The sequence below is a fragment of the Notamacropus eugenii genome, chromosome 1 (genome assembly GCF_028372415.1).
Source record: "Notamacropus eugenii isolate mMacEug1 chromosome 1, mMacEug1.pri_v2, whole genome shotgun sequence".
NCBI lineage: Eukaryota > Metazoa > Chordata > Mammalia > Diprotodontia > Macropodidae > Notamacropus > Notamacropus eugenii.
Genome location: NC_092872.1, coordinates 39149421 through 39160726, shown reverse-complemented (window position 1 = coordinate 39160726; position 11306 = coordinate 39149421). Strand labels below are relative to the sequence as shown.

The window sequence follows — 11306 nt, the reverse complement described above, 5'->3', positions numbered from 1 at the left end:
CCCCTCACTTGACTGATAAATGAAACTGAGGGCTTAAGTGACTTGCCCAAGCTCACATAAGTTGTCAGTAGCAGAACTGGAATTCCAACTGAAGTTTTTCAAATTTTGACTTTTGTTTCAGGACCTTCTCCCAAAATCATAATGAGCATTTATCCCACAAAACGCCCACCAGAGTGAGCAGCATGATAGACACTTTCCATTTCCCCCCCTTTATATTCTGGGTTACATTGTGAATTTCAAGTCTTCCTCTCTCCCCCAACTTTCATTAAAGAAGGTCAACATTTGATAAAGACTATATATAGAGATATAGACAGATAAATAGATAGACAGACAGACAGATAGATAGATAGCAAGAAATACATAGATAGATATAGATATAGAGAGGAGTGTGTGTGTGTGTGTATGTGTGTATGTGTGTGTGTGTAACCATACAATACATAATTCCATATATCAGTTCTTTCTCTGGGAGTAGATAGCATCTTCCTTATAAGTCCTTCATAGTTCATATGAATGATCATATTACTCAGAATAGTTGAGTTATTTTGTTATTCTTTAAACAATATTGCTGTTACTGTATACAGTGTTCTCTTGGTTCTGTTGTTTCACTCTACAGTATTTCATACAAGTCTTTCCATGTTTTCCTAAAAGCAACCTGTTTGTCATTTTTATAGCACAGTAGCATGCCTTCATAATCATGTATCACAACTTATTCAGTCACTCTCCAATTGATAGACATCTTCTCAATTTCCAATTATTTGCCACCACAAAGAGAATTGCTATAAATATTTTAGAACATATAGGCTCTTTTCCTTTTTCCTGATCACCATGAGAAACAGACCTAATAGTGATCATTCTGGGTATAATTCCATATTGCTCTCCAAAATAGTTGAATCAATTCACAATTCCACCAATAGAATATTTGTGTCTCAGGTTTTCCACATACCCTTCAGCATTTGTAATTTGCTCTCTTCCATCATTTCAGCCAATCTGATGGGTGTGAAGTGATACTTAATTATTAGTTGTTTTAATTTACATTTCTCTAATCAATAATAATTTAGAGCATTTTTCATATGACTGTAGATAGCTTTGACTTTTTCTTCCAAAAACTGCTTATTCATATCCTTTGATCTTTTATCACTTGGGGAATGACTTGGGGAATTTGAGATGTGAGGCCTTTATCCGTGAAACTAGCTACACATTTTCCCCCCTCAATTTTCTACTTTCCTTCTAAACTTGTCTACATTGGTTTTATACATTTGTATAAAGCCTTTTTAATTTAATGTAATAAAAATTATTCATTTTGCATCCCACCACAATGCAATCTCTTGTTTATTCATAAATTCTTCTCTTATCCATAAATTTGATAGGCAATATGTCCCATGCCCTTCTAATTTATTTATAATATCTCCCTTTATGTCTAGAACAGGTATTCATTTTGAATTATCTTGGTAAGTGATATAAGATATGGGTCAGTTTCTAATTTCTACCACACTTTTTCAGTTTATTGCTATTGCTAGCATTTCTAGTACAATACTGAATAATATTAGTAATATTGGGAATCCTTCCTTCACTCCTATTTTTATTGGGAAGGTTTCTAGCTTATCCTCATTACAAATAATGTTTGCTGATGATTTTAGGCAGATACTTATCATTTTAAGGAAAATCCACTCATATTTATGCTTTCTATTATTTGTAATAGGAATGAGTATTGAATTTTATCAGACATCTCTTCTGATTCTGTTGATATAATCATATGATTTTCATTGCTTTTATTAGTGATATAATGAATTATGTTAATAGTTTTCTTTATGTTAAATCGCTCCTGCATTCCTGGTATAAATCCTTCTTGGTCACAAGGTATAATCTTTGTGACATATTGCTGTAGTCTCTTAGCTGGTATTTTATTTAGGCCTTCTGCATCAATAGTTATTAATGAATTTTTGTCTATAATTTTCTTTCTCTATTTTTGCTCTTTATCATTTAAGTATCAGCACCATATTTGATTCATAAAAGAAGTTTGGTAGGACTCCTTTGCCTATTATTCTAAATAATTTATTTAAGATTGAAATGAGGTGATTTTAAAATTTTGTTGATCTTTTAAATTAGCTGATATTTAAAGTTGGGTAGAATTCCTTTGCAAATCCATCTGGTCCTGGTGATTTTTTCTTAAGAAACTCATTTATGGCTTGTTCAATTTCTTTTTTCTAAAATAGATTTATTGAGATATTCTATTTCCTCTTCTCAATCTGGTCAGTTAATATTTTTGTAAGCATTCTTTGTTTTCAATTAAATTTTTAAAATGTGTTTAAAAATTTATTTTTTCAGTTTTCAATATTCACTTCTACAAAATTTTGAATTTCAAATTTTCTCCCCATCTCCCCCTCCCACCAACCCAGGACAGTATGTATTGTGATTACCCTTTTGTCCAATCTTCCCTCCCTTCTATTACCCCTCCCCTTCCATACCCTTCCCTTCTATTTTCCTGTAGGGTAAGATAGATTTCTATACCTCATTGCCTATATATCTTATTTCCTAGTTCCATGTAAAAACAATTTTAACATTCATTTTTAAAGCTTTGAGTTCCACATTCTCTCCCTTTCCCCCTTCCCCATCCACCCTCATTGAGAAGGCAAGCAATCTGATATAAGTTATACATGTGTAGTCATGCAAAACACTTCCATAACAGCCATGTTGTTGAAGACTAACTATATTTCCCTCTATCCTGTCCTGCCCTCCATTTATTCTGTTCTCTCCTTTGACCTGTCCCTCTACAAAAGTGTTTGCTTTTGATTACTCCTTCCCTGATCTGCTGTCCCTTCTATTATTCCCCCTCTCTTATTCCTTTCCCCTCTGCTTTCCTGTAGGGTAAGATAAACTTCCATACCCAAGTGAGTGTGTATGTTATTTCCTCCTGAAGCCAAATTCAGTGAAAGGAAGGCTCACTTATTCTCTCTCATCTTCCCCTTCTCCTCCATTATAAAGCTTTTTCTTGCCTTTTATGTGAGATGATTTACTACGTTTTACTTCTGCCTTTCTATTTCTCCTAGTACATTCCTCTCAATATTTAATTTTCTTTTTTTAGATACCATCCTTTCATATTCAGCTCTCCCTGTACACTCTGTCTCTTTCTCTCTCTCTGTATATATATCTACACATATACATATATACATATACATACATATATACACATACACATGTACACACATATATGTATATGCATGTATATGTGTATACATACATATATATATATATACATATATATTCCCTCCAACTATTCTAATGGTGAGAAAGGTCTCATGAGTTACAAATATCATCTTTCCATGTAGGAATGTGAACAGTTCAATTTTAATAAGTCTCTTATAGTTTCTCTTTCCTGCTTCTCTTGATTCTTGTATTTGAAAGTCAAATTTTCTATTCAGCAAGAATCCTTGGAAGTACTCTATTTCATTAAATATCCATTTTCCCCTCTGAAGTATTGTACTCAGTCTTGCTGGGTAGGTGATTCTTGGTTTTAATCCTATCTCCTTTGACCTTTGGAATATCATATTTCATGGCCTTCCATCCCTTAGTGTAGAAGTTGCTAAATCCTGTGTTATCCTGATTGTGTTTCCACAATTCTTGAATTGCTTCTTTCTGGCTGCTTGTAATATTTTCTTCTTTACCTGGGAACTCTGGAATTTGGGTACAATATTCCTAGGAATTTTTCTTTGGGGATTTCTTTCAGGAGGTGATTGGTGGATTCTTTCCATTCTATTTTACCCTCTGGTTCTAGAATATCTGGGCAGTTTTCCTTGATGATTTCTTGAAAGATGATGTCTAGGCTCTTTTTTTGATCATGGCTTTCAAGTACTCCAATAATTTTTAAATAATCTCTTCTGGATCTATTTTCCAGGTCAGTTATTTGTCCAATGAGATACTTCATATTGTAGTCTATTTTTTCATTCTTTTGGTTTTGTTTTATAATTTCTTGATTTCTCATTAAGTCATTAGCTTCCATTTGCTCCATTTTAATTTTTAAGGAATTATTTTCTTCAGTGAGCTTTTGGACCTCTTTTTTCCATTTGACTCATTCTTCTTTTTAAGGCATTCTTCTCCTCATTGGATTTTTGGATCTCTTTTGCCACTTGGGTTAGTATAATTTTAAAGGTGTTATTTTCTTCAGCATTTTTGGGGGTTTCCTTTAGTAAACTGTTGACTTGTTTTTCATGATTTTCTTGCATCACTCTTATTTCTCTTCCTAATTTTTCCTATGTTTGTTTTCCTTGGTTTTCAAAATCCTTTTTGAGCTCTTCCATGGCCTGAGACTAATTCATATTTTTCTTAGAGTCTTTGGATGCAGGAGCTTTGGATTTATTGTCTTCTTCTGGTTGTATGTTTTGATCTTCCTCATCACCAATGACATAAGAAAATACCCCTTCACAGAGAAAGTAAAAATCTATGGTTTGTTTCTTTCCTTCGCCCCTCCCATTTACTCATTTTCCCAGCCAATTACTTTTGAACTCTTTTAAGTGGAGGGTTCCAGAAGCAGTCTCCACTTCAGCAGTGGCTGCTGCCATCCTGGGGCTGGGGCCAGGACTGTGGCTGGGGTCAGACTACGCTCCCCTCTCAGCCAGGTGAGAAATCCTTCCCACTGACCTTCTATGCTGTCTTTGACATTTGTGGGTTGAGATGCCTGGAAATAGCAGAGCTGCTAGTGATTCATTCCCCTGAAGCCTGCTCCAGCTTTGTCTGTGCTAGTGCAACCCACACTAAACTGCGCCGTGCTAGCAGCCCTGTGTGATAGACCCTTCCTGTCAACCTTCCAGATTGTCTTGGGCTGGAAATTTGCTTCACTCTATCATTTTGTGGCTTCTGCTCCTCTAGCATTTGTTTAGAGTCATTTTTTAAAGGATTTTTAGGGGTTTGGGGAGAGAGCTCTCACAGGTCCCTGCTTCTACTTTGCCATCTTGACTTTGCCCCACCCCCTGCCACCTTTTCACTTAGATTGTTAAACTTATTGGTATATAATTAGGCAAGCTAAATCCTAATTGCTTTCATCTTCATTAATAGTGTATTCACCTTTTTCATTTTTTATACTAATGATTTGGTTTTCATCTCTCTTTTTAAAAAATCATATTAACCAATGATTTATCTAATTTTTTTCATAAGACCAGTTCCTGGTTTTGTTAATTTGATGGTTTTCTTAATTAAATTTCATTAATTTCATCTTTAATTTTAAGGATTTCCAATTTGGTATTTCATTGGGGATTTTTAATTTGTTCTTTTCCTAGTTTTTTTAATTGCATATCCAATTCATCGATTTGCTTTTTCTCTGTCTTACTGATATAAGCATTTAAAGACATAACTTTCCTCTGATTACCACTTTTACTTCATCCCATAAGTTTTAGTATGTAGTCTCATTAATACCATTCTTTTTAATAAGATTATTTGTTGTTTCTATTATTTGTTCTTTGATCCTTTCAGTCTTTAAAATTTGATTCATTTTCAATTAATTTTAAATCTGTCTTTCCATGGTCCCCTTATTGAATGTAATTATATTACATTATGATCTGAAAAGGGTGCATTTAATATTTCTGCTTTTCTATATTTAACTATAAGGCTTTTATGCCCTAATATGTGGTCAGTTTTTGTCAAGGTGTCATGTACTGTTGAGAAAAAGGTCTATTCCTTTCTGTTCCCATTAAATTTTCTCCAGGTGCCTATCATCTCAAGCTTATGTAAGATCTGTTCATCTCCTTGACTTCTTCTTTTCTTATTGTTAGATTTATCTAGTTCTGAGAGGGGACAGTTGAAATCCCCCACTGTTACAGTTTTCCTATCTATTTCCATCTTTAATTCATTTACCTTCCTTTATAAATTTGGATGCTATAGCATTTGGTACATATATGCTTAGTATTGATATTACTTCATTATCTATGGTACCTTTTAATGTATTATAGTTTTCCTGCATATCTCTTTTAATTAAATCTATTTTAACTTTTTCTGAGATCATGAGTGCTACCCCTGCTTTTTTTTACATCACTTGGAGCATAATAAATTCTACTCCAGTCCTTTCTTTTAACTCAACAAATATCTCTCGTTTTTAAATGTGTCTCTTGTGAACAATGTATTGTTGGGTTCTAGTTTTTGATCCATTCTGCTGTTTTCATTTTATGGGTGAGTTACACATCCACAAAAGTTATAATTACTACTTACGTATTTTCCTCCATCTTATTTCTGCCAATGTTTATCCTTCTCTCTCTCTCTCTCTTTCCCTCTCTCTCTCTCCCTCTCTTTCCTGTCTCTCCTCAAAAGTCTACTTTACTTTTGACAGCTGCCTCCCTAATCTGTACACCCTTATTATCCTCCTTTATCCCCATGCCCTCCTATTTCTCTTAAGTTATGAAGTCTTTCATACCTAATTATATGTATATGTTATTCCCTCTTTAATCCAGTTCCAATGAGAATAAGATTCCCATGCTTCCCATTACAGGCTCTCAGCTTTTTAAAAGAACTTTACTTGGGTGGGGAGTAGGGGAAGAAATCTTTTATCTTGGAACCAAATGCCCCTGGAGACAATACAAGGTACTGTCCTGTCTGAAGGAGAAAAAATCTCTAGGATGCTATAAGCAGAAAGAGACAAAGGTTTCTGCTGTAGAGGCTATTCCTGGAGGGACTAAGCAGGGCTCAGGACTGCACCAGAAGGACCCATTGAGAGACAGAGAGAGGCACCATCTGGTAGCTTTCAATCTTAACTAATTAGTGCTAAGTAGGTGCTAAGTTCGGTTGCCTATTTGAAGTAGCACAAGTGTTGTTGGCATCCACTAAATTTTAGTGGGCAAAACCCCAGTTGTCCCATACTAGTTATGACTTGGCTGTCCACTCCAACACAGGGTTCTTTTCCACAGGCCTGGCCTGCCTAGAATTCAGGGTTGAGATTTTTATCAGTCACTGCTTCCAACATGGGCTATGTAAATGGCACCAACTATGGTAAACGGTACAGGGCACAGGGCTTACGAAGATTCACAAAAACCTTCCCCCATGGTGCTCTACAGGCATGGTGGCTTATTAACACCTAAGGAAAAAGTAACTTTCTTCCAGAAAATTTTTGGGAAAACTGTTGGTGAAAAAGATTTTGGTTGTGTTTTAACTGATGTAGGTAAAATAGGTCAGAGTGAGAGTGAATGAGAGAAAAATTTTTAGTTGTTTTCCCATTTATCAAAAACATTTATTCATTCTGTCATTTCTGTATGTATGCATGCATCTGTCTGTCTATCTGTCTGCCTATCTCTCTGTTTATTTCTGGTTGTTTAAATTCATATTATCTTCCAGAATATTAGCCAAGTCATAGCCAAGGGGAATGATGAAGCTTACCATGATCCTCACAAGCAGTCACAGTAGCTTTGGCTCTGTGTTCATCTCATTTTAAACCTCTTTTCATTCACACAATTAGGACCAAGTCCAACATCTTCATTCTACAGAGTAGGAAATGGGGGTCCAGAGAGTTTAACTGATTGCCCAGGGTCACACAGCTAGAAAGACTCTCAGTCAAAATTCAAACTCAAACCTTCTTCATTCTGTCCAATGCTCTACCTAGTATGTCACCCAGTTAAGAAGTAAAGAAAATAATTATAATAAAAAAATCCACACACTTCTATAGTGCTTTAAGTATAAAGACTTTAAAGAGCTTTCCTCATATCAATTCTGTGAGAGAGGTATCACAAATCCCCATTTAATTGTATTGTACATGAGAAAACTGAGGTTCAGAAAGAAGGTATTTGCTGAGGATCACAGAGCTTGAAAGTGTCACATCCCTAAGGTCTCCTAATAGAAGACTGACTTGTCTATTGTTTGTTGATTTTTTAAGATAATAATTTGACTGAAACTGAAGCTTAAATACTTTGGCCACATGAGAACACAGGACTCATTGAAAAAGACCCTGATGGAAGGAAAAACTGAAGGGAAAAGGAAAGCAGAGGCTGAGATGGAAACATAGCATCATGGAAATAATGAACATGAACTTGGACAGACTTTCAGAGACAGTGGAGGATAGAAGGGCCTGGGGTACTATGGTCCATGAGGTCAGGAAGAGTCAGACAAGACTGAATGACTGGGCAACAACAACTAAAGAGTAAAACTCAGCATTAAAGACTCCCCTCCCAGTGATGTGCCTCCCATACATAGGCTAAGATCAGATGAGGTTCTTTGGTGGGTACAACCCCAGAGATAACTTTGTTCATTGATTCTCGGAACACCACATCAACTAAACCAGGGCAAAAGCATGCTTGTCAAAAATGCTCATCACCAAGGTCAGAGAGGATATCACAGTCCAACTGAAAGGAACAAATCCCCTTTATACACTGAGAGGTCTTCCAAATGCTCCTTTTTGCCAGTGATATTGAACTGATTTACATTGAACTCCAGAAAAGGTGAAAGAGAACTCAGCAATCCTCTAGTCCATTCCACGAATGAAAGGAACCCCAACATAACATATATGACAAACAGTCATCCAGCATCTGCTTGAAGACCCCAGAGGAGGGGCAATGCACCACCCCTCAAAGCAGTCTGATCCAGTTTTGGACGGCTCTAATTTTTAGAAACATTTTCCTGACATAAAACCCAAATTGCTTCTTTGTAACTTCCTCTCGATGCTTGAGGTCCTACACAAGTAGAACAATCTCTCTAAATGACAGCCTTTTGAATACTTAAAGATAGCTAACATGTATCCCTTGAGATTCTTTTCTCCAGGCTACATATGCCAAGTTCTTTCAACCACTCTGTATGACATGGACTCAAGGCCTTTTCCCATCATGTTCATATACTTTAGAACAATCTCCAGCTTGTCAATGACTTTCTTAAACTACGATGCCCCAGACGAATATGAAAGTCTGATAAGGGCAGAGTACAGGAGGATTATCACTTCCTCATTCCTAAGAGATATGTTTCTGAGTACAATCCAAAATCTCATTAATTCTTTTAACTGCCACGTTACACTTCTCACTCATATTGAGCCTGAAGTCCACTAAAACTTACAGATCTTTTTCAGAGTAACTGATCCCTAACCATGGCTCCCCAGTCTTATACTTGTGAAGCTGATTTTTTGTATCCAAATACCAATTTTGACTTTTATTCCTATTGCATTTAATTTTATTAGACTGAGACCATTGCTCTGATCTCAACCCTGCCCCCACCCCCCACCTCGCCAAATATCAGCATGGCCATTTGTGCCAGAAAATTTGAGAGGATAAAGACGACCCTTTCTGCCAAGACTGTGACATGCAGTTGAGTTTATTTTTTGGTAACCTGTCCTGTTACTTTTGCTTTGACAGAATCTTGTTTGTTTGTCTCCAGCAGAAAAGTTCATTTCACACCATTAACCAATTTGTTAGTACTGTATACCCTCCTACATCACTCATTACTCAGAACAATCTTTTCCCATGAATAGAAGGTGTAAAGAAAGTATGCTGACTGATCTTTGTTAGTTTCACCAGAATTGGGGGCAGAGGCATCTGTAAGGAAAAGAGAGATTTAAAAGAACTCTCCATATATATTAATAAATTACATATGTGCACTACTATACTAACATATTGTGTACATTACAAAACACATACAAAGAAATTTTAAAAGGATGAGATAAAGATGAAATAAATGATATTTTAAAATAATTTTATTTTATAAACAATATAAAAACTTTAATTCTGTAGCTAAAATTTATAACATTTTTCAGTGAGAGCAATTTGAATATTCTATCTCATCTTTGAAAATCATTGTTTAATATTCTGTGATACAAAGATTCAGTGGTCTGATTCTAAGTTCTATTTATTTCAGTGCTTGGTTTCAATGGCTACCATAGGCAAAAAAAATACATAGATCCAAATGGCTAAAGTATAACGTCACTTGCCCTTAATAAATTGAGATATTTCCTTTTTCAACTCCATCCACCAACTGTGCAGTTTTGTTTAATTTGGCTAGTATATTTCTATCTTCCTTGATATTGGAGGGTGGAAACATGAAGAAGGGTGCAGGCAGTCATCCAGAAGCTTGATCAGGCAACTGAGGACCTGGGACACAAGAAATGTCCATTGATGCTTCAAAGAGGAAAGGGAAGGTGCCAAGAATAGGTTCCTCATAAGGGAATGATTCCCTCCCCTCACATGTATCTGAGAAGGAGCACGTAAGCTGACTATCCTGAACAGCCCACACTGGCAATAGGCAGAGAGAAAAGAAACCCCAAAGACAGGCAAGGACTGATCAATTGTACTATTCTCCTCAGCTGAAATAATTTTTATTTACCCATTGGTGTGTATGACCCCACTTTGGAGAAAACAACAACAGCTTTAGGTCACTAGATTTAAGTTTGGAAGCCTGGGTACATCCCTTAGTTCTGATACTTTACTAGCTGTGTGACCATAACCAACTCACTCCTTGTTTCAATTTTTTAAAAAATATTTCAGTGATGCACTTTTCCTTCTTTTTTTCTTTATATCTCTATCACTAGGCACTATCATCTCTTATCAACAAATAGAAGTCCTCCCTTGAAACAAATAAGTATAGTCAAGGAAGACAAATAAAGACATGTCTGAAAACCTTCAGTGTCCTCATCTGTAAAATGGGACATCTTATATTCAGGGATATTGTCCCAAAAAAGTGACTTCTTTATCTTAAAACTACAGAAATGTGGGTTATTATTATTTGATCATGATTATTACTCACAGCCTCTGCTTAAGTGAAATATATCTCCAGGCTTTCTTTTCCAATGCTTCTTCCTTCTGATACCTCAAATTTGAAAACAAAAATCACCATTATTAGCTCCTTCACACTAAGATTTAAATGCCTACTATTATCTCTTTTGAATGGGGGGAAAGAGTGATCTTTTACAAGGAATTAAAGTCTTAAACTAAAGTTATAACAGAGTTCAGTTGAATATTTCAGGGTTAGTTGCTTTGAAGGCATTATCTAAATAGTCTGGGACTGCAAGTCCAGTTCATTCATAATTTTTTTAATCTCTGGGAAATTTCCTTTAGCCGGAACTCTGGTTCAATTAATAGGTAGATGTATGTTTATATAACCTTATGTTGCTGTGATCTTGAATTTAGGGGAATAAGGCCTCATATATTACCTATAGTACCTACTCTACAGATTGGGGAAACTGAGGCCCAGAGAATTTAATTTCCTAAGGTGACATGGCTACTAAGTAGCAGAGTCAAAATTAAACCTATATCCTCTAATTTCAAATTCATTTCTACTAGGTTCCCATTCTGAATTTCCAAAGGCGGCCTTCTTGCCTGAGCTCATAACTTTGCTTCCAAACAATTCTGCCTGGGTAA

At 35.8% G+C, this 11306-nt stretch overlaps 1 protein-coding gene across 2 annotated transcripts in view; it reads left to right on the top strand.

The window, feature by feature from the left end:
• PDCD1LG2 (programmed cell death 1 ligand 2) overlaps positions 1-11306 on the top strand; it is a 56966-nt gene that overhangs the window by 13829 nt on the left and 31831 nt on the right. The window lies entirely within an intron of this gene.